The sequence below is a fragment of the Coturnix japonica genome, chromosome 4, assembly GCF_001577835.2.
Source record: "Coturnix japonica isolate 7356 chromosome 4, Coturnix japonica 2.1, whole genome shotgun sequence".
In the NCBI taxonomy this organism is placed as follows: Eukaryota; Metazoa; Chordata; class Aves; order Galliformes; family Phasianidae; genus Coturnix; species Coturnix japonica.
Genome location: NC_029519.1, coordinates 27,912,923 through 27,938,743, shown reverse-complemented (window position 1 = coordinate 27,938,743; position 25,821 = coordinate 27,912,923). Strand labels below are relative to the sequence as shown.

The 25,821-nt window shown below is 38.3% G+C and overlaps 1 protein-coding gene across 5 annotated transcripts in view; it reads left to right on the top strand.

Moving 5' to 3' along the window:
* Positions 1–25,821, top strand: part of TTC29 (tetratricopeptide repeat domain 29) — a 174,505-nt gene that overhangs the window by 3,355 nt on the left and 145,329 nt on the right. For 2 of the 5 annotated variants that reach the window (XM_032444415.1, XM_032444411.1), the window contains exon 1: positions 6,615–6,757. The exons of 1 other annotated variant lie outside the window; for it this stretch is intronic. The gene's annotated coding sequence lies outside the window, so the exon portion shown is untranslated. Of the gene's footprint in view, positions 1–6,614; positions 6,758–23,156; positions 23,228–25,821 lie in introns of those variants that run through there. 2 more of the 5 variants (XM_032444410.1, XM_032444409.1) reach the window with 2 other exon arrangements.

The following is a 25,821-nucleotide window of genomic DNA, read 5'->3' as shown; positions in this document are numbered from 1 at the left end:
GCATTTAATTGCTGTCAGAAATCTTAAAAATTTTTAATAGGCTGAGAAGAATAATAATTGGTTCTTCCTGGGTGCTTTTGCTCTCTTTTGCACTTCTCTGATCTTATGGTATCCTAATATATATATGTTTGTATATGTGTTTTTAACCAAAAAACAATGAACCAGCAAGAAATGATAATTTATGCGTAGATTCACTGAGCAGCAAGATCTAAAGAGGCTGGACATAAAAACAAAAGTAGGCCAACAAATTTGAACATGGAGGAGGCATGTAGTAATGGAATCTAAGAAGTTTTATCAACAAGCAATATGACACTGGTAGGGACGAATGCAAATCTCCTAGGAAGGAGAGACATCATAAAGTGTGTGCTGAAAGGAAGAATGTACTCCATAGGGAATAGGTTAGAAGGGAGAACTATGTTATGTAGACAGAGAACTGAAGAGAGAGCAGCCAAAAGCTGTGCTAAACTTGACTTTGCTGTTTGCTTGTATAAAGAGTTCTTTAGCTTTGCAAACAGAAATTGAACAGGGAGGCAAAGTTCTGCTCATTTTTTTCCTGAGGAGGCGTACACAGTAAGCAGAGTAATGTGTGATGGCATTGCAAAGCAGCTGAACAGGCAAACCCACCCCATAAGTACTGAGAAGTGCTCCAAGAGTTGCTGTAATACCAGCACTTCCCTTTCTCCCCAGTCCAAAATTTGAGCCCACAGATAGTAATTAACCCCTCAGTGGGCTTGTTAAATTTGCTAATGGAATATCAATAAAAATGTTTACCCATAGCTCACCATTCACAGATTTCTCTGCATGGCTTTCATTTGTTCTCATCCCCTCCATGCCAGTGAAACAATAATCTGCTTGAAGCTAAGCTAATATTGTTTGACTAGGATGCAGATTTGCATTTCAACTGGGAGGAGCCTAAATAGTTGGGCTGCTAGCAACAGATCTAGAGTAAATTAGACTTTGTGTGGTACTGGACTCTCAGCCACAGACAAGAACAGTGTTCAGGAAAAAGGAGCAAGACAAGACTTGTGTCTGTGGGACTCCCACCTCTCTTACTGTCTCTTTTCACAAATTCAGGAGAAAGTTATAGAATGACAAAAAGAAAAAGTATAAAACAGATAGTAAATGGTCTCAGAGTTAACCATGGTGAATTTACTGCCACATTATTTATTTCAGTCTCAGTGTTGTTCAGAAAATTAGAGGTCATTTGACTTTAATCTGTCTAGCTTTTAGTTGTCTATGAAGGAATAGTAATAGCATTGTTTCAGCTGGTGGAGGCTTTGTAAAAATACATGCAATCTCACTGTAAAGCACTGCAGACCCGGAGACATAAAAATCAGTAATTTTAGTCCCAGTGCAAGAATGTGGAGCATGTGAATATAAGGTTTGGAATGATCCATTTGATTAATGGTATTTAATATGGAAATGTTTGCTAAATTAAGCAGTGATTTTATAAGGAAAAGAGAGATGATCACAACATTTAGGATTGTAGCAAAATGCCATTTCATGGAGAAAACTGAAGGTTGTGTAACCAGCCTTATGAGTCCTGTTTCCTTTTGCAAATCTTCATGTGGATTTGTGACTGAACGACTTAGCAATTCTTATGTACTTCAAAATTAGTATTGCATATATATATTTAATTACATACTATGCGCACAGAGAGAAAGAGATGGGAAGTTTTATTATATATGTATATATGTGTACATATTTTTATGACTTATTTTAAATACTTTGTTTTATGTGCAAATGTGTAGTGCTCGGTATGGAGTGTCAGCATGCAACAGCACTGTTCCACCCACCCAAAGGCAGACAGCAGGGTTCACTCAAACTGTAGCCAGGCTTTGCTCAAAGTTTTCCTGGGCTCAGTGCAGAATTATTTGAGCGATGCCTGGGGGTGCCAGATGGTGCACTTCTGGTGCCGGGTGCTATGGATGCCCAAAGGGGCCTTTCAAGCATGAGTCCATATATGTGGCCAGAGGTAACTGCTATTGCAATTACTCTAAGAAGCCAGTAAAAGCATTCATTTAGAATTTCAGTCTGTGTGTTATGCTATTGTTATTCAAGTTAGTATATTGTAATTCTAGTTGAGGGAAAACACTGAAGTTAATAGTCTGTAGGCTTTGATAAAAACTGAACAAAATGATTTTTTTTCATGCTAATAATACAAAACATCATTTCTTACAACTTATACAACAATATGTTTGAGTGTGCTTCACATACTGCTGGGTGCGTACCTCATGCTGACTGCATGGCCCTAAATTCTATGGAAGACATGGCACTTCAGTAGTTCACTGGCTTGCTTCTGTGATATGGAAGGCAGCTTCTGCTTTGCTTCTTCTCTCTGCAGTATAGCATAGCATTTGCGGCTCACCTAGAGGGAATAGTGGGTTGGACGGAACTGAAGCTGTAAACGTGCACTGTTAACTCTTATTATTTGGACAGTGCTTCTCATAATGTTAAAGCACTGAAAGGGTTTTCTTCTTTAGCTTTTTTATACCAATAATGAGCTTTTGACACAAGTGTGCAAATATAGTCAATCTAGTACATCTGCAGTTCAGCCTGTTCTTAGCTCCCACTTCTCTGAGATTTATATAAAATTTGTCTGTTTCTTCCCTTTTATTTTCTGACTTAAGTCAGAAAAAAAGAAACAGTCAAATTTTCTTCCTTTAAATACTGTAAATCAAACAGTCAACACATCCAAAAAATATCAGTTCTTTGAATCTTTCAGGAAGACTCCCTGCTGTGCCCTCTGAATTTTTAAGCTTTTCAGCATCGCGTATGACAGCAATTTTTCTTGCAATGGATGCATGCAACACAGTCTGTCAGCTTCTCCCAACTCCGATGCTCAGAGAGAACACGAGCGTTGCTGTGTCAGTGGGTGTTTGATAGCTGCAAGTGTCCAGGTCTTACTCAATGAATCCTTTATGCACGCTTCTTGCAAAAGAATAAGCACACGTTCCAGTGTTCCCTTGGTTAAATTTTGCCATGCTCAACTTTGCAGGCTGGAGCCACCGAAGCGGTGCTGTGCTGTGCTGTGAGCCACTACTGCTCCATGTGCTCCCTCTACCGATCCAGGCGTGTAAAACCTTCTTTCTGAGAGAGCTGGAATTTCCCAGATGGCTCGCAAAGCGTTTAATGAAGTGTGTAGTACAACCATTTCATTACAACATATTGTGTGCCTTTGCCTTTAATAACTGCATTCCTCATCTGAGAAGTCTCTATAGCTTTCAGAAATGAATTACAGTAGTATTATTTTTCTCAAAATATATTTTTCCATGACAAGAATAGCGCTTTCCTAAACTATTGTATTTATTAGCAACCTGTTACCCTCTGACACTACTGTCATTTTCATCAGCCTTGATAAAGTGAGTATCATTTAAAATCTCCTTAAAATTATTAAACCATCTTTATTTTATCGGTTTCTTTTCTTTCGTTTTCTTCTTATATATATATATATGTATATATATATAAACTGCTCATGAAACAAGAAAATAAGAAACTGTGAAAGATTAGTGTTTTGATTCTGTTTTGGTGGCAGACAGAAAAATCAAAGTAATCACCTGAGGGTGAAATAATTTCCTGTGTCTGGACAGTAATTTTACTGTCCTGATAAAAACCAGTCTCATTTTGAAGATGTTCTCCATTTTCAAGCTCAACTATGAAGATCCACCCTATTCCCAGGTGGCTGCTGCAGCAGAGCTGCACTTTTTTCCTGGCAGTTTAGAGGCAATGATTTTGTGGAAATAAAGGCTCATACATGGCTTCTTGCTTTTTACCTCTTCTTTGCTTCTGCATGTGCCTACTCTCTTTGTCATGGATGTTTAATCCATTTCCTCTAGTATGTGTCACTATGAAAAGAATCTCTTGTGGAATTCAAAGGAGTTTCAAATGAAGTAATTTCATTTCTCATGGTTTTTTTTCATAAATCTGTTGAAGAAAATATGGTTTGTAAAAACTGTTACGTTATTTCCCATTTCAGAATTCTGTCCATGGAGCATCACTGAACTGTTTTTCATGTTCAGTTTTTGACAGATATTTGAGAGGGGAACCTCTTTTCTAAGCAGAGCTGCAGCTCAGCTTCCCCTGTTCATAGTGTGAAAGTCATCCTATTCATTAAAGCCAAACTCTGCCTTCTTTGAACAAACACTAATTTCCCACAAACTTGATCAAGTGCTGAGACTGTCAGCAGCAGCCTCCAGTTGAGTGCCAGTGTCAGCACTTCAGTAAGTGACTATTTGGACACACAGTACAGTGTACAAATAACAACCAGTTCTGGAGACAGTTGGGCATTTTTCACATCACTACGTGTAGAAGTGGTCCTCGATTTTCAGCATCCCAGACAAATAAAGGAACTACACCATGGGGAACAGAAAGCTGCTCACACACAGTTCTGCTCCGTGTGCACAGTAACTCTGTTTGGTTCAAGGAATATTAAATCTAATCTCTCTGTGTGTGAGATTAATCTCTGCACGCACAGTGAATGTTACTGACCCAGAAACACAAAGTGATTTGTGATTATTTTATTAGCAACCAGCAATTCTACACTGAAACCAATTTATAATGTAAACAGTCTACAATTAACCTGGCAACAACCTTTTCCATTGCTAATATATATTAATATCTCCATGCTTTCTGCAAAATTCTGATTTATTTCATTACTGTAGTTGTGGGGGGGGGGGGCAGGGGAGGAGATGTTTTAAAACTTACTGTCATGAAGAACCAACAAATTAGGACAAGCAAAAGAAAGTCAGTGACAAGGCTCCTTATCTTCCTAATCTGGGAGCCATTAATTAGCAAATGTCCAACTCTGAGAAAATTATGTAGATTGGCTTCCCTATTCTGGCTGGAGACTGGGGACAATGGAGATCTGAAACCAGGTTGGACTGCAGGTCTCCAGAAGAATGTGAAGCTGCTGAGTGGATTGCTCATAGCAGCTAGAGATGAGTATCTCAAAAGGAATATAGAGAAATTGAGAAATTGCAGCAACATTCCCTTCTCCTCATGCCAGTCACAGAAGCAATAAAGCTGAATACAACTTCAGTAAACTTTTAAGAAGGGTGACAGTGTAGATGAAATCTGAATACCTTAAGCTTTTCTAATGCTTGGCTGCTTCATTAAAAATAAATAAATAAAATAAAAGGAAAGGAAAAAAATTGTTTATGTCTAGCAAATACTATTGGCCCAGCAAACAAGAAAACTGCCCTGCAGAAACCCAGTTTGTATGACTCATTTGTGAGGCGGTGCAGGGCAACCCTGATTTAAAGAAAGGAAGAACCAGAAGGGATTCAAGCATCTCTGTTTTTATAATCACAGTAGAGTTATTTAAAGCTGCTCAACCCACTCACACACCAGTGGGGTCTTACCTTTGTTTTCCTTGCCTCTGCATTAAATTGGCCAATAGCTACTTTGTCCACACTGCTGTTTGATCAGAGCTTGATTTCTTTTACTTTGTTGAGAATGCAAAGCCAGAACTTCCACAAATTTGAATCAGTTTCTGTATAAATGTAATCTTGCTTCCTCCAAAACTCAGAAGTCAATAAGAACTAATGCAACGAAAGTGTTGATCTTAAGAATTTCATCAGTCAAGTGATGCTCCAAAGCAAAGGAGCAGCTCAAATACAATTTTCGCACCTCTGCCTTTCAGAACTCAGTTGGTTGTAATGTCTACATCAAGGAGCTGGCAGAATGAAGCTAACTGGTGTGAAAAGAAACCACTCCTTCTGAAGAAGCTTCTAAATACCAGTTGTCTAAATCTATTGATAAGCATGGATGCATTATTAATGAGGCCTGCAGCCTGCCTAGTGCAGCTCAGATGGTTCAAGCATTTAGTAGGAAGTATTTCTGTGAAGTGCTGCATGGAATAATGACAGTGTCTGTCTTAAATCGAACAAATGACTGTAGCAAGCTCTGGGGAGGCTCAGAGCAAGCAGATGTTTTCCAAGTGAAAGGCAGTGGGGTACCACCTGCTGTAGGCAGGCAGGAGTAGTCCACTAAATATTGACTTGTTAATAATTCAAGACAGCAGGAACCCCTAGTTCTTCAAGCATGGCGCTGCCCCTTCATCATGTGGCTTTTCATCACCCTAATGAGGTACTTGAAGAATCAGACACTGAAATGTCTTGCAGACAGTCCCCAAAGACTAGGACTCAAGCTGCTGTAATTCTGAATAAGTAGTACACAAAATCAAGAACATTTTAAAATGGCAGGATCAGTGCGTTAGCTGAATGCTGCTGTTTGTGGCACATTGCTGTGGAGTGACTCAGTCTGTGGTCTGTACCATTACTGGGGTGAAATGCATGTCTTTTATAACATTTCTCTTGCTAAAAATAGTTGACGTGGAAATCTATTACAGAAATGTGATAGCTTTTCTCTTTTTCTTTTTTTCTTTTTTTCCACAAAAAGAGTTCTGTGAAAATCTGCAAAAGATTACTTGTAACTGGAACCTCACTAATAAAAATCTTAGTCTGGGGACAAGTATGTATCTGGGACATCCCCTCATCCCCGGTCTCCACCTTCATCATGCACACTAAGTCAGCATTTCAGAATGAATTCCATTGAAGCAATTAAAATTGAATAACCAATGAAAAGCCCTTCAAAAGCTAGCAGAGCTTTTATGCAGACTTTATTGACTTCCTGATTTAGTGCCAACAAAAGTGGTTTGCCTTGCTTGGACACTGCAGCTTTATCTATCCTGGTGATTCTTGCTGTTTCTTCTCTTTCAGTATGTGACTATATGGCAACTTTCCCACACATTCCCAAGGTATTTTTTTCTTTATTTTTCTTCCTCAAACATGTAATTTCTCACCTGTTTTGAAATGGTTAAGTAATGTTCTATTTAGGTGCTTTTTTCTTTCTTTTCTTTTTTTCTCTCCATGATTTTCCCAGCTGTCTGTTGAGATATAAATCACACCTGGATCATTTGCAAAATTCTTAGCACATTTTGCTGTCTCTAATCAAGCTGACAAAGACATCACTTTGTGAACAGTTTTAATAACTCCAAGAGTAGCTCAACAAACTTCTTGTAAAACAAGTGATTCTCCGAAGTGCGCGTCACAGTCATTATACACCCATAAGCCAGGCGGCTCTTTTGGTTGTGACCTTAAAGCCAGGGAGAGAGGGAGAGTTCATTAGTGCTGCTGTGGAGAGGCTGCTACATCAATGCTACAATGTGTGAAAGCATTTGTGATTTGCCAGCGCTGAACACCACACTTTACTTATGGAGCTGTGTGTGTGTGACTGCTTGCTGCACTGTTGCTTCTGCTTATGACCTCCTAAGTTGTTCTTTTTCACTTTAACAACCTCAAGCATGCGGTTCATGAGAGATCTTCTTCATCCCCCGGCATACATGGTCTGACATGTTTCTTCCAAATTTTGACACACCATGAAAGTAAAATCTGACTTAGATCTAGCACAGCTAGATCATTTCTATTCATTGGCAGTGTTTAGATTTGTAAGGACTTAAAAAACGAACTGAGCTGTCTCACAGAGCTTATTGAAGTTGCCCCCACCGCCCAAGAAACTGCATGCTTTTTTCTGTTTGTGTTGTTAAAGCTTGGCAGTGTGTACTCTTCAGCCCATGGTGGTTGGTGAAGGCTGAAGGTTGAAATGATTCCATGATTCTCTGGAAAGAGAATCCAGGAAATTAAAACTGAAAACTGTGTCTTTTCCCAGGCATTTTGTATTATTTCTTGAGGAGGCCAATAGGGTAGGAGTTGTCTTCTAAATTTTCTACAGAATGGAGTATGTGGGATTTTATTAGAAGCGGAATTAAAGTTAAGAAAACAGCTCTGACACTCAGGCAAATATTACACTTTTGGCTTCATCATCCTTTCAGAGGAAGGTGCCTTTCTTCAAGTGTGTCTTCAGAGGTGGCCACAGTTGCTTATTCTTGGTAATTTAAAAATTATTATTCTGAGGGAAACAAAGGAGCTAAAAGCCAGGATCAGGGCTTAGACTACATCAAAATGTAAATAACTAGCAGTAAGTCACATTTATTTTGACCCCATTATTTGATTCAGAAATAAACTGGTGCAAATCCCACCTTTTACTTAAATATAAAATGTAAGTTAAGATCCACTGACATCTATGGCAGAAATCCCATTGATCTCAGCAAAACTAAATTTTAGGGCAAATGTGTTTAGCCTGTAGAACGTAATAAGTAGAAAAGGGTATTTAGTTGAAAGTATTTTAAGACTGTTACAGCAGGTGTAAATATAGGAATGTGATAAATCAACTGGCAAAATATTTTGAAGTACATGTCTGAAAACTGAACTTTATAGAACACAAGTGTGATCCAGTACAGACTGACTGAAAAGCTTTTGAATGATGGGAATTGTATATGTATATAGTTGACTTTCCTATTAATACATAAACATCTTGCAAGTAGCAGCATCTTACCAGTGTTCAAAGGAGAGGTCTTGTTGAAAACAAACCATGGAACAGAACTGAGTAACGCTGATAATCTTTTCTGAAACATTTCTGCTTTTGCTGTATTTCTGCACTTCCTTGTGCCTATGATAAGAAGGACATGGGGATGCAGATAAACTTGCTCATGATTCTTTTGTTTCTTAGCCTTTGCTAATTTATTTAAGCCTCCCGAAATAATAAAAATAAAAAGTAAAAAAGTAGTTAGAACACCATATGGATAAAGTGTAGGTGTGAAACTGTATGGTTTAAAACAGACTCATCATGAATAGTGTTAATTGTTGACAAAACTTAGTATGTGAGCAATGTGAGTGGACAACTAGTTTCTATAACGTATAATGTGAATCAACTAGCACCGACAAATAGCTGACTGAGTACAGCCTATCTGAACAGACAGGACAGCAAGCAAAATCAATTTAGCAAATGTTCCAGCAAAGGCTGGAAGTATTGTCCCCAAATTTATTTTCAGATAGGTACTCCTTTCAAAGTGTGTGAACACAAAGTGGCAACAACATGTTTTTCTACCTTACAGTAGTATTACTAAACACTGATAATTTCCTGCTAAGTCAGATGATGGAATAAACAGCAGTCAGTTTTTCAAAAAATATTGCTGTGTATTGTCAGATCTTTAGATGTACGTCAACAGAACATGACACTGCTGAGGAGTTAAATGCATGCAGTTTGCATGTTTCAATATGCTTCACTAGAGGAAGTAAGAAATTGCTGAATTCCTCACCAACATTTCCAAGTAGACAGGATTTAAGGAGGAGAACATAATAGTGTTATTCAGGAGTGCCTTTGATCATGGGAAGCTTCAGCTTTTGAAATATCTTGCAACTGGCTAGCTTAGAATGAAATTTTTAAAGGCTGCAAGGATCTTAAAGCCTTCAAAGGTGTGCCTTCTGTCAGAAATCACAGTGGTTACTCTGCTGTGTGAGGGAGGCTTTTCTAACAGAAAGAATACATGCCTTGTATATTGACATCAGCACCTCAGACTGCCAGAAGAAGCAACAGTAAATTAGTTTTAAAAGCTCATTGAGCTCTGTAGCCACTGCTACAGCCCCAACAGCTTGGCTACCAGGTGGGTGTGGTTGAGGTGGGATGATCCCTGCAAGGTTCTGAGTAATATGACTGTCAGTGAGGACTTCTTCACCTCTGGATATCTGCTCAGAGTCAGAAATTGCACTACCAGAAGTAGTAGGGACATAATCAAGTTTAACAGAGTGGTTCGTTGTGGTTTTAACCAAGCAGAAAACACAGCACTCATCTGCCAATAACTTTAATGTGATCAGAAATAGCACTCCAGAAATGTCCTCTCCATCAAAACATCAGAGGAACCCAAATATATTCTTTCCAGTACTGAAAGGGGACAGAATACAGTATTTTGTATTATTTTTTTTTTTCTGTAATTCAATATGTAAATAGTTTTCTGATGTAAAATCAGTTTTGATGCCGCTTTGTGCTTCACCTGCAGTTATTCATGAGTGCCCCTCTGAAAAAGAAGTATAACAGTGGGGGATTTCTGCACTGTGGTAGTGCATGGGATTGCATCTCCTGTAACCACACTGCTTTACTGCAGACCACATCTATTGCTCCATTTCTTTTGTCATTCCTCATGTCTCATTTGTTGGTTTTTTTTCCTCTGAAGAGGCAATAGTACTATACAATGCAACAGATTAGGAATGCTTACATTCAGTACCACCTCTCAAGCTGATCCCCATTCTCTTTAATTGTATATCCCAACCTTCTTACACAAAAGCAAAAATGTTCTCAAAACTGAGATGGGCGAATGATTGAGCTGATTTTGAAAGTAGGTTACTCCTACTTATTTGTTTTTCTAAATGGAAAAGGAGTCTGCTATTCTCTCAGAACACTTGGAATTGCAACCCACCCTGTTGTTTTCTCCCTCTAGTCCTACTGGTGACTTGTTCCATGACAATGGATGTATTCCTTTCTCAGATTTCCAGGTGCAGAGTGTCATTTAAGTTATTTCATGAAATCAATTGCATTAGCTTAAAATGACACTAAGTTAAGAATCTCATTTTCTGACTGCGAAGAAACTACTAAGTAAGCTGTATTACTAAAGGCTGCTGCAAGAACTCATTAGGAGTGCTACTTTGAATATAAGAGTGCTCTACAGGTGCCAAATGTTTTCGTATCATAGTCAGGACTTTTTAATACATTACAGACAAAAATGTATTATCATATATCTACACCAACCAATCACAGCCAGTTTTAATCATGATGTTTTTCTTTTTTCTGTTAAATATACTTTTCAGTTTGCATATGGGAATAATTTTTAAATGTGAATTTTCTAACCACAGAAGAAACAATCTTGTTTAGCATTGCAGTCCTCTAATGGCCTCCTTTGGAGCTATGTCATTCAGCACAGAAGAGTGATCCCATCTCCAGGGATGTTTTAACAACTGCGTGTTCCTGTTCCACACCAACTTCTCTAAGGGTAGGGGTGTCTTTTTGGTGAAGGTTTTACCAGTCTAGTTTTTTTGTTTGTTTGTTTTTGAAAGAGTTTATCGAATTAGCAGGATGAAACAGCTGAAAAAGTTTTGAATTACAATGCCATGATTTTTGCTCCATGGGTCCTTTGTTAGTTTTGTGGGTTTTTTGACATTAGAGAGTTAAATTTGAACCATCCAATCTGTCTCATTATCATGGGCCAGGAAGGCATCATCCAGAATTTGAGATTAACACAGATAAAACTATATTGCAAGGCAGTACCGAACCCACAAAAATCTTCAGAGGTCTATATATATATATGCATAAATATATATATGTATATATAGGCTAGAAAAGGCATATGTGGATGTGAACTATAAAGAGCTAACTGTAACAAGCTAGTTCTCCATATGTGTATGTTATGGGAGCAGGAGTTGAGAGCATGATGAAGCTTAAACATCACACAGAAGAAATTAATGTAATCCTGGAGAAATAAATGTTGTCATCAGTGAATGTTACGGCTGTGAGAGCCTGAAGACAGAAATGAGGCAAAGCCTGTAAGTAGTGCCTCTCATTAGGCCTGAGTTGGAAAATATAGAGAAAATTTCAGGTGTATGGACATCTTCATACTTGTTTAAGAAGTATGTAAGAATGCAGATTTATCTCCCAGTCCAGCAAGGGCTGTAGCCTTGCAAGCTGGTTCTAGTGGGGAAGGTTTTCTTTATGGAGGTCACCTTGAATATACTGAAGAGGAGGAAGCTGAGAATGTACAGGGACAGGGGACTTCAGCAGAAAAAGAAAAATGAAACTCTGTACTTGGAAAGATGATGTAAGCTGTGCTGTTTTCTTTATTAAACATTTGTTGGGGTTTTTTTAATGGGAAAAAAATCACAGAAAATATTTCCACGTTTCTTATCAGTGACAATGTAGTTTAGTAGATTTGATTGGGCGTTGTTACCTTACAGACATGTAACGTTCAAGATAGAGAAATGCTGTTTCCCATTACAAAAATTTCTTTTTTTTTTTTTTTTTGCTCAGCTTTTGTTTTGATGAATCACTTTATTGCAAATTTCAGCAGTGACTGGATGCTTCTCTAATTGAACTGTCCATTGTAAATGGGCTGTTTTCAGTATTATACTTCCTTTTACTAGCAACTTTAGGTATTTGATACTACCTGTCCTTAATGCTGTGTTGAGAAAAAAGGGTTTTAACAGCAAATGTATTTGGTCAGCAAGAACACAGCCATGGATATTTAACCTGGCTCTGTGTTCTATTACCAAGTATTTTTACCATAAAAAAGGCTCTTACCCTTTCTTTTCCCACCTTCGTTTTTAAAAACTAGTACATTTTAAAGTATATCTTAAATAAGTTTGTAATTTTGGCATCTTAAGGTGCCAGAGCAGAGAAATGAACCATAAATGAGAAACATCAAAAGTAACTTAGAGAGAATTTTTTTTTAATATTAAAGCGATGAATCACAGGCCAAATTAACAAGTAAAGGAATCTGCCTATAATGAAATCTTTTTTTCTAACATAACACTTCATTATAAAGGGAGTTTTTCTATAATAGTAGCAAGTGTAATTACATTTTTATATATAATTAGGACATTATTATCATTTCACCATATCAAAGTTCATTATAAGACATCTCCAATGCATTTTTCATAGAGCAAAAATAAAAAGAGAACAGGGGTCCTTCAATTAGACTAGTATAAGGACATCCACAGAGACTGAGGGAAGCTGATCAAACAGCTTAGCCCAAAAGGGACCAGGTAGGAACTCATCACTTCTCTGGCACGGGGAAGTTGTGTTTTTTCACATCCTACTTGGTATTAATTATACTTTTCACCCTTCTCATATTCCACTCCATTGTTTGCAAGACAAAAATGTTTTTATAGTAGGAATCTACCAGAAGTGAACATGGAAGATAATAAAACCTTGATATCTGTACATGTAAGCAGAGAACTCCTTTGCTGTCTTTAGCATGTTGCTGTGATGTCCAGGAAAATATACCTTTTTCATCAGGATGACATGTAGATGGAAGACTGCAAGGTCCTTTTCCATTTTCTACATTAATTGAAAAGTGTCTGAATTCTTTTGTGTTTGTTTGTTTTTCTAGTGCCTTTGGACGTGGCAACTGCATATTTATTCTGGGATTTGGATGGGGAACAATTGCATGGTGTTGGACTGTGGTGTATAGTGTTTGTCAGTGTAGACGTGTTCCTACTCTGAGTTTGCACTGGTGCATGTAAAATGCTTGCTAGAATGTGAGAGCAGCTGGAGAACTAGGGGACTAATATAGACCTGTGAAACAAACTATGAAAACAGAAGTGATTTAAACGATGATGGATAGAACATTCAATTCATCAGAGAGGTACCTAACTCCAGTGCTTACAAATTTTCCAAGCTGAAAGCACCTCACCTCAGTGATTAAGGTCAGGCAGTTCAGAACAGTGTCAACAATACTTCCTACAGAAGGAATGCACAAAAAATAAAATAAATAGAATGGCTTCCACATACATTCTTCCACGTTGTTTCTAAGCTATGGGAAAATTAAGCCTATATTGAAGGTGTTCTAAATGAGAATGCTTTGTCTGTGGAAAAAAAAAATAAAATGAACAAAACCATAAAAGCAATCAAAATACACCCCCACTTAGTTTTAACACTGTATTCCTGGCTGATAGAAGCAGAGCTAGAAGAGATTTTGGCTACACAAATGGCTTGTGCTGCCAACACATTGTTTGCATTAATCAAAGCTTGCATTCACCACGTTCTCCCTGACATACCTGTGCTGGCAAAAGGCTGCAGTGCCTTCTGCCAGCACAGAAGGTTTAGTGATAAGGCAAGAGGGAAAAAAGTGTGGCAGCCCTTCCTGTCGGAGACCACAGCTTGCTATGAGCCTTTTCTAGAGGTGGTCCCTACTCAAGGTATTTCTAATAAAAACAATTTGATGCATGAGTTTGTTTTCTGCAACTGAGCTCTAGACAAAATTATGATGACCCCAAGTCTAATTGGCTTTACAAAATTTAGCAATTGCCAGAATGTAAACAACTGGCAGCCTGCCCAAATGAGAGCTACAGAGAGTAGATGGCATTTTATTTTGTTCATCTCAAATGACAGATCTGGTTGTGAAATGATGCTTTTAATTCCTGTACCTTTGGAGATCCCTTCCAACTCTGCTCAGATCTGAAGACTGTCATGTTGACTTGATGTGCTCTGGTTCTTGAGTTCTTGACATGTTATGTGAGAAACAGTAAAATAAGTCACTATTCTCTTCTCTCCACCGCAACATGGAGTACTTCTGACAAATAGTTATTCGTTCTTGAAGTAAGGATCACTTCCAGACTCATGTGCAAGTTTGTTCTGACCACTTGTGTTCTCAGGGTGTAAAACAACAACCAAGTGCTAGAGGCCAGACCAGGGCCAGTTCCATTGCAGTGCACAGCTTGCTACTGGGATGCTGTCATGCCAAAAAACCTGTTCCCCATGTCCCCTCTGCTACCTCCTGCCAGCTGCCAGACAAATGCATCACTCCCGTGGGACTTGGAACCAGCTTGTGCCTTTTTAGGACAAGAGTGTAACCCAGGAATAACATGCTTGAATCACATTGATTTTCTTATGTTTCACTTGTCTATTTTTTCACTTTTCCCTGTCTTTTCCATCTGTGCATCTCCTGTGAGTTATATGCAGCTAGCTTGGGATTCTCTTCTGTTTGCTTATATTCCTTTCTTCTTCCCTCATTTCCTCTGAAATTCAAACTATTCTGTATAACCATCTGTGATCATCTTTGTTTTCATCCCTGACTGCTGGATATCACCATGGCGGTTGTCCTGTAAGGACAGAAATCACGCTATAGTTGTTATAAAATAGGAGTAGTATTTGTTAGGGATCTGCTAGTTCTCCTACTAGTCACAAGCACCACTAAAAGATATAAACAGAAAACTACATCTGGAGTTCTAAGTTCTAATCTCGATTCCATTCCAACTACCACAGCACAGGAGCTTAGCTACAAACAATTGTGTTTATCTTAATAGAGTCTCCATTGGTGAAGTGAGGGAGCAGCAGCAGTCAGGGGGCTTAACTAATGTCTTATTCTTTCCCACGGGAGAACTTCGTTGCTCTACAGAAAAACTTGTGAAATACTGGGCCCTGCTAGAACAGTTGGGCTTCACTGGGTGATACAAGAAATAAAACAGAAGGGAGGAAAGACCTGGATGGCAGGGGTGGGGGAAAAATTACAGGGACCACCCTTGAACATATGTAGATCACTGCTGAATCGAGCTGCAACTCTCCACTAACCCACAGCCATTTCTGTAAGCTTTCTGTAAATATTAGAACACAACTGATTTCTAATTAAGTCCAAAATGAAGCAGGTGTAAAGGCTCCAGTTTCAAGTTACATTGTGTCCTTTGGTCTAGAGTAGGGGCTTCCTAATACCACTGGTAAGCTTTTACATTCTTGCTGCCATTTCAAAAATGTGGGAAGACTCCCTCTTTCACTTACCAAATCAGCCAAGCCAAAACTGAAAGCAAGAATGCCAATGGATAGCATCTGACTGACTGACTTAGGAAATAAAACCAGTTAATTGAACACACTGTATTTACTGAGGGACTCTTTTTAACTTCTTCAAAAAAGGAAAATATGCAATTCTAATTCTGTAGTACGTAGCAGGCAAAGCACCATTTTTAATCCATCATTGTGTACACCAAGTAAGAAGTTACACAGATTTCATATTTTATTAATTACAAGAATCTCAATTATTTTGCTGCACTCACAGCTGGGGAAAAATGGTGACGTGAGAAAGTCCCCAGTTTCCTAAACTCCTGCTGCGCCTCTTCACCTTGCAGAGCAGCTTCATTCTTCAAAAAATAAAATAAAATATTCATTTTTAAAAAGATGAACAGAACATAAAAATGATTCGGCACAGACAAAAAATGTGCGAAACCCACAATGATGGGAGGAAGATGAGACTTCTGTAGCATTCTATTTATGAGTTTCTGAGGGAGCAGTGCAACAGCTGCTGTTTAGGATATGTCTGTGAAGGCTTTGCAACAGGATGAAAAGGGGCTCTGCCTGCAGTCTGGAGCAGATGAAGCCAAATAACAGCATTACTGTAATTCTGATCCACGCTGCAGGGCTCTCTGCCTCTAGGTTCATTGCAGCATCAGCCTTTGCTGCAGGATTTCAAGGTGGAGTAGTCCATGCCTGATCAGCTCAGAAAATGAGCAAAGCAGGCTCTTATCTGTCTGAAATGTCCCCGTAGTCATTTATCATTTCAGAGACTGGCTTTCAAAGCATTTATGCAGTGGCTGTTTGCCCTTTGGCCTTCTCTGCAAAAGATTTTTTGCACTCACATAGATCCGCGGTGGCAGTGCTGTGAATTCCTGGTGCAGGAGTGCTGAGCTAGAGGAAATCAAAACTCAGTGATCTGGTTAAGATGCTTAGAGTCCAGTTTCTTGTACTGAAACCTTTAACACTTGGACTTCTACCTGAAATAATTTGAATTCAATTTTCTGTGACACTGAGGATTGTCACAGCTCAATCTGAGCTGTAGCTGTGGAAGCCTGGCATCATTTGGATCAAGAAAACATAACAGGATGAAATAGAAACCTGGGCAACCAGAATGCAAGGGACTTACACATGTTTAGTCAAAACTTCTGCCTTGGTTTTGCCTCTCTGTAAAATTAAGATTGTTAATAGTTACGTCCCTCAAAAAATGGATTTGGGAGATTTCAGTATTTGTTGAAGCCCTGGGAATTACTTCCTCTTCTGCTTAATGCAGTTCTTGAGAAACAGGCCCTGGCCATGTGGCTCTGTATTGGCACATGTTTGGGGTGAAGGTGACCACAGCTTCTGGAGCTGTAGCCTGCAATTCCCATTTCCCAAAGAGCAACACTGTTTTCCAGGAGTAACAGGAATAATAATCTGGGTCCTCTCTCCACCTGAGAGCAGTTCTGTTCTCCTGATGGAATGGGGTTTGCCTGCTGCTTGAGACAATAGATGAATTAACCCGCTTTTCTCTCAAACAAGTATTAACACACTTCTCTACAAACTCAGGCAGGCATCAGTGATTTTATTTAATGTAGATCATATTGTGCACATTTTCTTGATGGCCAAAAACACTAGAAGAATTTTATTTCAACAAAAGCAGTGATTGTGCTGAAGTCATAGGCTTCAAGAACTTTGAGTGGCAGATTCAGACCTATTATTTCATACAGAGACATGAAGCATGGTGTACCTCTGTGCAGAAATACATGCCTGCTCATGGAGGGTATGATGGATATGAGGGAAAAAAGAAAAAGAAAGAAAAGGAGGTAATGCACCCATCATCATTTTTGCTATTACCTAAAACTAATTTCTGCCACATTTCAGTGGCATTTCTATCATGTCCTTTCTATTCTTGATATTGAAACTGTGTCAAGATAGCAGTAAGAGAACTTTGTACTTGGACTGACTCAGACTTTACATCTTTTGGAGGAGAGGTTGGTACTTTTTAAAATCACTAAGGCTAGAGATATATAGGATTTTCCAGAATTCTCCACTAGCAGCCTCCTTTCCTAGGAGCCCGGGAGCAGTTTCAGGGTGAAATGATTGCTTTGATGGCCACAATAGTGTGCTTCTAGTGAATATTCTTGGGGAAAAAATAGAAAGAATCTCTTTGTAACTGTCCAGTACAGCCAATCTACAGGTGCCAAACTAACGAAGCATTTTTCAGAAACTTCCCAAGCATAATACAAATGCACTGATAATCATAACATTGTATGAATCCTCACCCAATTTTTGACCAGCTAAATTGCTGCTCAACTCATTTATTGTAACAATAACAATTTACTATAATAACATATAATAAATAACAAACAATCTGTATAATAAACAGAAGAAATAAAATCAAAGTGCAAAATATGCATCTTGGAAGAAAGCTATTAAGAGATTAAAGAGATTCAAAGACTGTAGTGTCTGTCAGTACTGAAACTAGATAAAATGATTCAACAGATGCATAAAATGCTTCCAGTACAAGCAAGCGAGAGAATATAGTTAAGAGACAGCTCTTCAGCTGGGTAAGCAACATGATAGCTGGTGATAAAGTGACTAAGTGCATTTGCGTAGAGCAATTCATTTATACAGGATGGTACTGAAATGAGATCAGTAACATATTCCTGCAATTGAGGAAATAATATTTAAGTTGGCATAAGTACAGATGGTCTCACAATCATGCAATTTATATTAAGCAAGCAATTACTTACCATACTCTCTGCAGCATAGAGTAGAAATGGGTGGGTGAGGCAGACAATTTGGATTAAATTTACTGGAAAAGAATATTAATGCTATCAGCCAAATGTGCTAAGAGGACTCCCTTGGATAAACACCTGAGTGATCAGCATGTTCAGGTATGTTAATTTTAAGTTAGCAGAAAATTGAGGTAGGTTATGTCTACAAAATTCTCCTACTTCAGGAGAAAGCAGACATGTAAGTAAAGGGAAGAACAAGAGGAGTGAGGACTGGCAACCCTGTATTATGGAGGTCACCTGCTGTCTGTTGTGAATATCGGCTGAACATGAAAAGTATAAGGCAATGCAGCAGTTGTCCATACCCAGAGTATATATGTCATCTTCCTCCTGAGGAAGGAGAGACTAAGAAATTACTAATATCTGTAGATTATCTGAATCAAATTGTTTTGAAACATTCAAGGTGTCAGTTGAACAGAGATGCAATGCAGGTATGAGTGCTTCAACTCAGTATGACCAGTATGTAAATTTTGGAGCAAGCAACCAGCTATTAAATGTTCAAATGCTGGATTCTGAAAGTAAGCACAAACAAATAACTCGGTGTCAGTGGAAGTGTCTAAGCCCTTGCTTCTCCAGAAAGTACACCAGAAAATCTATATCAAACCTGCTGGAACTGAATTAAGGAAGTCATGAATTGACCTCCAAGATCATCCATTCCAACTGTCCACCTACCACAAATACAACCCCACTAAACCACATCTACACCTTTCTAGAATACCTGCAGGAATGGTGACTCAAACATCTTCCTGGGCAGCCCATTCCTACAGATGACCATTCTGTCAGAGAAGAATTTTTTCCTAGTATCCAACCTGAATAAGAATGACATTTTTAAGAAAAGACAGAACTTAAAGCTAATAGGAATGGCTTCAAAATGCTTTCAGTGCACGCAACTAAAATGACTATGTTATGTTTATGCTATTAATATGCCCTAATTTGGCTTAATCCAACAGCAGAAGGATTACAGTATATATCAACACCAAGAGCTGTAGAATTATAACATTGTAGTAGAATGTGTGAAGTTTTCAGCTTGCAAAAAGTAGAAAAATGTTTAAAGTTCTCAGAATCAGTCAAACAGAGAAAAATCAGATATGGTTTTAAGAGAGACAAAAAAATCCAAAGATGTAAACCACAAGAAACAACTGAATATTTGTCATCTTGTCAGTCTGGGAGAGAACGACCCCATGTGATAAGTTTGTGGAATGAGGACCTCTAGCCATTAGTCATTAGAATGGCTGGTTCAATGAAAAGCTGAGCTCTGAAGAGCAAGAGCAGCTCCCAGCTGCAAGCCGGGTTGCTTGGAAGAGGCAGAGTTAGCACACAGCGGCCAAAAATCACCCAAGCTAGCAGCAGTTGCCTGAGAATAAGGGAGCTTTCCCATTAGAACTGAAGTTGTCAAATCCAAATTTCATTATTGTATCTAAAGCAAAAGAAAAATATGGGCTCAGGAAAAAATTGCGTGAGGTGGTAGTTGAAGAAAAGAAGTGACATGTTAGTCAGTGGCTTCTCTGCAGCCTTGCTTTCAGTAGGAAATATTTGGTTCTGCAGAACTGTTTTGTATACTTTATATTGAAACTTTAGATTTCTAATTAGCATCAACCATGGAGCTGAGCTGACATTTCCTAATTACTCTTTTTCCAGTTAGCTGAACAAGTGTGGCAGTGCTGTTTAGATTAGGTTTGTTCTGTTTCACCAGGATATTTTAGAACAATGTGATTATGCATGGTTGCACCTCACTACTGCTATCATGACAAGTACAGAAGTTAAATTATGAAGCAAACGTAAGCTTTGAAGAAATTTTTATTTAATCTGTATTCCCCTGTTTCATCTGCTCATCCATCCAGCACAATCTGCATCATTATTAACCACACCATATTTCTAAAAAAAGAGTATAAAAAGTAAGACATCTGTGTTATAACATTAATATATTCAAAGGTTTTTACTTTCATCTTCCAGGCATTAACACTGTGTAAGTGCAATGTAGGCGCAACTTACAGCATCGATGAGATACCACAAGAAAAATGTACTAAGTGGCAAAAAAAAAGTAAAAAAGAAAAAAAAGAAAGAAAAAAGGAAAAGAAAGAAAGGAAAAGAAAAAAAAAAAGATATGAGTAGACTGAGTATTATGTAAAAAGAGGACTTTTATTCATAAATAGCACACTTTCGCCTATTTCTCCTATATACCTTTATTTCTAATTGCTACCACAATTTTTAAGGCACTGAGGCAAGCCTCCAGCAGTGTGCTGAAGGTGTGTTTGTGCTGTTATGCCCTCTGGCTTTGCTGCCAGCCTATTCCCTTAGATCAGAGCCAGAAGGCAGACTGTTTTCGAATACCGATCACCTCACCCGGACCTAATCCTTTGAGTTCTCTTTGGCATCTATTCCTTCTGCCAGTTTCCTCTTCTGTTCCTCTCTTTTCTTCTGAAGTTGACAACAAAGACATCCTCAGGGCCCTCCTTGATGTAAGACCACTCTTGATGTTGTTACAGTGTGGTTTTTTTTTTTTGTACCCTAAAGTTGTGCTACTTTTATATTCAGCTAGCACAATATTTGCACACCAGAAGATAAAGAAAATGAGAATATGTTACACAGAATGATAGTCTCTTTTTTATTTGTACACCTTGGTCCTTTCAGTGGAAACCTTTTTTCTTTTTCTGTCATTCATCTACATACCTGATCAAGAACCTAAAGGTATCTTTTTACAGGCTGTGCCGCTTATATACCTTAAATTGGCCTGACCTGCCACTTTTAATTTTAAAAAGATGGCTGTATGGGATGTGGATGAATATGGAATTTCTATGAAGCACAAAACTTTTGAACGGTTCCTGTCCTCTGTGGTAGTGAGTTTTAAAAGGGAAATCTCCAAAGAGCTAATTAGTAGACAAGTAGAGCTCAGGCTGAACAAAGCTGAAAAGATAGCAGATAACTAAAAGGACCTGGCCATAGCTGACAAAAATCAAAGCACTGACAGAGAGCTGGCAGTAACCTTGGGCTGCTAACTGACAGGGACAATAAAAAAAGCCTCTGAGTGTGGCAGAGAGTGACAGCCACAACCACAGGCTCTCTGAAGAGCCTGAAACCTCCACCAAAAAGAAGATATAATCTTCTGCCTGGCAGCACCATGCACAATTCCCTCCCCTTCCAAACTGGGAAAAACTCAGCTTGTCTAAATGATTCTTCTGTGTGGACATGAACCCAGAATGGAAACATCTAAGGCTGGCACGTAAAGTTTAGTGGCAAACGTGTGGTCCAATGAGACCTGTCCACATTCCTGCTAAAATCCAGACTCGGTTAGAGGGACAATGTAAATTTTCTTTACCTACCCTGACACATTTGCAGGAACAGCCACATAACAGCTTGGCTCTTATTCTGCAAATCTGTGACAGATAAACATATTACATGCTGTGAAAGACATTCTGTGTTCCCTGAAATTTAATATAAAAAGAAAACAAAATTAACTTGTCTTCAGGTGGCAGGGCAGGGAAGCTGCTTAGTGCTGCATCATGTTCATAGTAGAATGAGCGTAATGCGACTCTGTGTTTTGCTTAATATGCGGTGGCAATTCTTGTAATCTCTATGCCCTCACTGATTGTAAACAGCATTTGCACACTGTGATGAACAATCTCTGAAGCCCCTTTCAGTGAGGAATAATTCACAAACTAAGATATTGAGGGAATGTACACACATAACAGGTGACATATTAGGCCAGCGAACATGCAGATGAGTTATGCAGAAAAGCCTTGCAGGTTGTTTCTTGAAACAGTAGGGATGGTAACTGCAGGGAAATGAAGGCTGCAAAGAGCATTTCTGAAGTGGTATCGTAATTCCTGAAATCACGCTGACAAGAGTTTGGGTGTCGCTGTTGAGTTTCTTCATGTTAAAATAAAGATTCTAAGAATTTACTTTCACATCTCAGTGTTCTATCTGCAGTCAATTTATTTTCTTTCATATAGTGAAACAGGGCCTGACCTTTTCATAGGGGGCCAGTTTCTCATATCCTACAAGCCATAGTGAGCTCATTATATAATAGTAGACCCCATGAATTCGGGCATGAGTCATAGGAAGTTGTAACATAATTCCTTGGGAAATCTTTCATTTTGTGGAAGGGATGATTTTAAGGTTAAAGAAGAGATTACATTTTTTTCATAGTCTTTAGAAAATCATAATGACACTTAATAGTCCTAAACTCGTCAAGAGGCTGCACAGTTGTGGATATGTGTATTAACCTGATCTTTAAGCTAAAAGGTCAGTTCTGAAACATTATGCATGTATTTAAAGCATTACATAAGGCTCAACTGTAATATCAGCCCAAGGCAGAAAAATTCATGTATCTCAGTATTATTATTTCAAGTTACTTTAAAAAAAAAAAAAAATCTAAGTCCCATTTTTCAAGATTAATCCTTCTCTTCAACAGTTTCCATCTATTTGCAAGCCTGAACAAATACAAAATCTCAATGACTTTGAACATGATTTGAGCTTATCTAAATGCCAACAGCACTTAAAGAAACTGCCCCGCCACTTTTAAATCTTATAGAAAGGAGAACCTTTTGCTATATTTATAACTGTAATTTCACTTACCGACCTCAAGACTGGGATATTCTTTTAGGTAGAAATTCCGTTTCTAAACCAGAACACACAGAATCTTCTTAAGGGACCCTCTCTGTGACAGGGCAATTGCACGTAAGAGAGCATCCTGCAGGCAGCCCATAATTCACACTTGCTTTTAGAACCATGTTCTACATAAGAATATTGATTAAAAAACAGCCTTGGGAACCTTTGAATATTCATATTTTTTTAAGATTTGCCACACATTTTTACATTCAACTGAAACGACCTTTGGCCAGGCTTCATTCCTTCTTCTTCTCAGTCATGTCCTTGATTCTCAGTCCTTGGACTATCCTGTCCCCTAAGAGTTCTCTTTTACCTTTCATGCTACATGTCTTACTGTATCTTTTTAAGCCTTTGAGTTCTTCATGACTCCCACTTTCTTCTCTGCAGGTGTTCCTCATCCCTTGCCTATATAAATTTCCACTGCATGGGATTTATTTCCCTCTCCTTTCCTTCAGAAGGTAAGTTTGCTTTCCCAAATATTCAGTTGATGACACAAGCCTGTAAACAGATACAGACCAGAATGTCTCACAAACATCAGCAAGAGTATGACCTTTTTTTTTTTTTTTTTTTTTTGCTAATTCTTATTTAATTAAAGCTTGCTTTGACCATTTTCCTTCTCCTTTCCTCAGACTGCCGCATCCTTCTCTATTTTATTGCAATATATTAGAAGCTGCCCTCACTTAAATATTCACACCTTTATCCTACGTTCTTACAATGATAGATCTGAAGGGAAAAGTTTTAAAACGTGCTTTTGTTAATCTCAGTGATACAATTCCTCACTAGCTAAAGGGCTGGTGGAAGTTTAAAAAGTAAGATGTATGTGTATAAAACCATCTTAAATTGGTTTTGGAAGGTAACTGCATTATATTCCATGCATTCAAAATGAATAGAGTTTGTATGGGTGACATTCATTTCTGGTAGCAACTGAAAATTAGACCAGTTTAACTGAGATTGACATTAATATATCACTGAGCAGTTAGTTATATCACGTGAATTAGATATTATAAATTCAAGAACCATTTGTTATTCTTTGAGTACAAATTTTCCTGACAAAAGTATGATAAATAGCCAGTCACAAAGATGTCATTTGATCTCATGAGGTTATATTGATGAGTCCTCCTAAGGAACTCTAGAAGCAGTTTACCATGCAAAGAATTGGGGAACATCTATGCTTTCTGTAAAGGTCTTTTATGATCAGTTCGTCACTCTTTAATTTTATGGTTTTTAATTTAGATATTGTGTATGCATATGTATGTTGGCAGAAGAAACCCCACTGAGAAACTTCGGAGTCTCCTTAAATTATGTTAAATGTCGTAGGGAAAAGATCAGTTCTGCTTTGTTACTACTTCAAGGGTAGTGAAGTACTGGAGCAGACTGCCCGGAGAGGTGGTGAATGCCCCTTTCTTGGGGACATTCAAGGTCAGGCTGGACAGAGTTCTGAGCAACCTGATCTGGCTGTAGGTGTCCCTGTTCATTGCAGCAGGGTTGGACCACATGAATTTTAAGGGTCCTTTCCAATTCAAACAATTATATGATTCTATGAGAACAGCTGTGAGTAACGAGGCATCATTTTGAATGTTAATCTTATCTATCCTTGTGCTACTTTTCTCATAACTCCCTTGCAGAGCCTTTCTGGGTGTCACCTTATTCACTGTTCCAGCTACTACCTTCATATTGTTGATACTTCAAAAAAAAAGTAATCTCTTGAATTTGTTACTTGCATTGCTGTGCTGTGCACAAGCAGTAGCTGTAGGCCAAGATCACTTCATGCTAGCCAGTGCACAAAGAACTCCTAGGATAACAAGTCACAGAAACTAACTGAAGATACACATTTCAGGTTGTTGGTTTTTTTTTTCTACAGTGAACACCACAAAGGCCAGCATACAGTGACAGAAAACTTCAACAAACTTCTTTTGGAAAAGATAGCAGAAGGCATATGAAGTATTTTGTAGGAATGCTTTTTTTTTTTTTTTTTTTCCCAATGAAAACAAATTAAACCAAGTTATTCTTTCCCTGTGATTCTGTCAGTGGATATTTAGGCATTTTAGCAACCTTCAGTATCATGTTTCATTCGAAACTTCAATGTTTTATTTTTTTGTTTTGTTTTGCTATATTATGTTTATTTGTTCAAAATCTTTCCTTCTATAGGCTTGGGGGAATTTAGTAGTAGAAGCTAAATGGAACTTCTTATTCTGGCTTAAGACACAAATTCTCATATGTCAGAATTTTCTCATGGGCTATCTTAGGCTATTCTATCTTCTAATTCACCCAGATGTTTACATTAACCTATGCTCAGATTATATATTCTTTTCAAGTACATATTTGTGGCTCTGGATCTTGTGGACAGTGCCTGTGTTTGGTAAACAGTTCTGATAGCTGCAGACAGGAGGCAGGATGAATTTATCTGTAGTAGTATGGCAATCAGCAATTACTTTCAGGGTATCTTTCTTGAAACACAAGTATTCGCTACACAAAAGATGCTGGATGAACATAGTACACATTTAGAAATGTTTGAATGGAGATTTACATTACAATGTGGCAATGTACCACTGGTTGACCCTATATGGGTCTTCCTGTTTAGCAGTCTTTTACATGGGTATAAGGTGGAATATGATGGAAACACATCCTGTCTGTGTATACAGAACCTTTTAATGCTGATGAATAAGTGGATGTGGCTGTGAGCCTGCAAGGAACCAGGCCTCGTGATTCTCATCTTCATCATCTGAAACTAGTTGTACATTCCAGAGATGTAAGTGAAGGCACTACTCATACAGCAGTAAGAAGCTAGAGCAGCTCTGCACATGATGTGCATTTCTTTTAAGGTGCACATTCCTTGAATGCTATCTGAAATGTCTAACAGCAGAATGTAAGAAAGAAAGCTGGAGCTTTTTCTGCCAGTACAGTCCTAATCATCTTCTGTAGCAGGACTGAATATTTACTGAAGAAGCAGAATTACAAAATTAAGTTTACATGATCACTGTGAGTTCAGGATCACAAAGAAAATGCAGAAAAATCAAAAAATCTCTTTTCTCCTACTCACAGTGAACTGCAT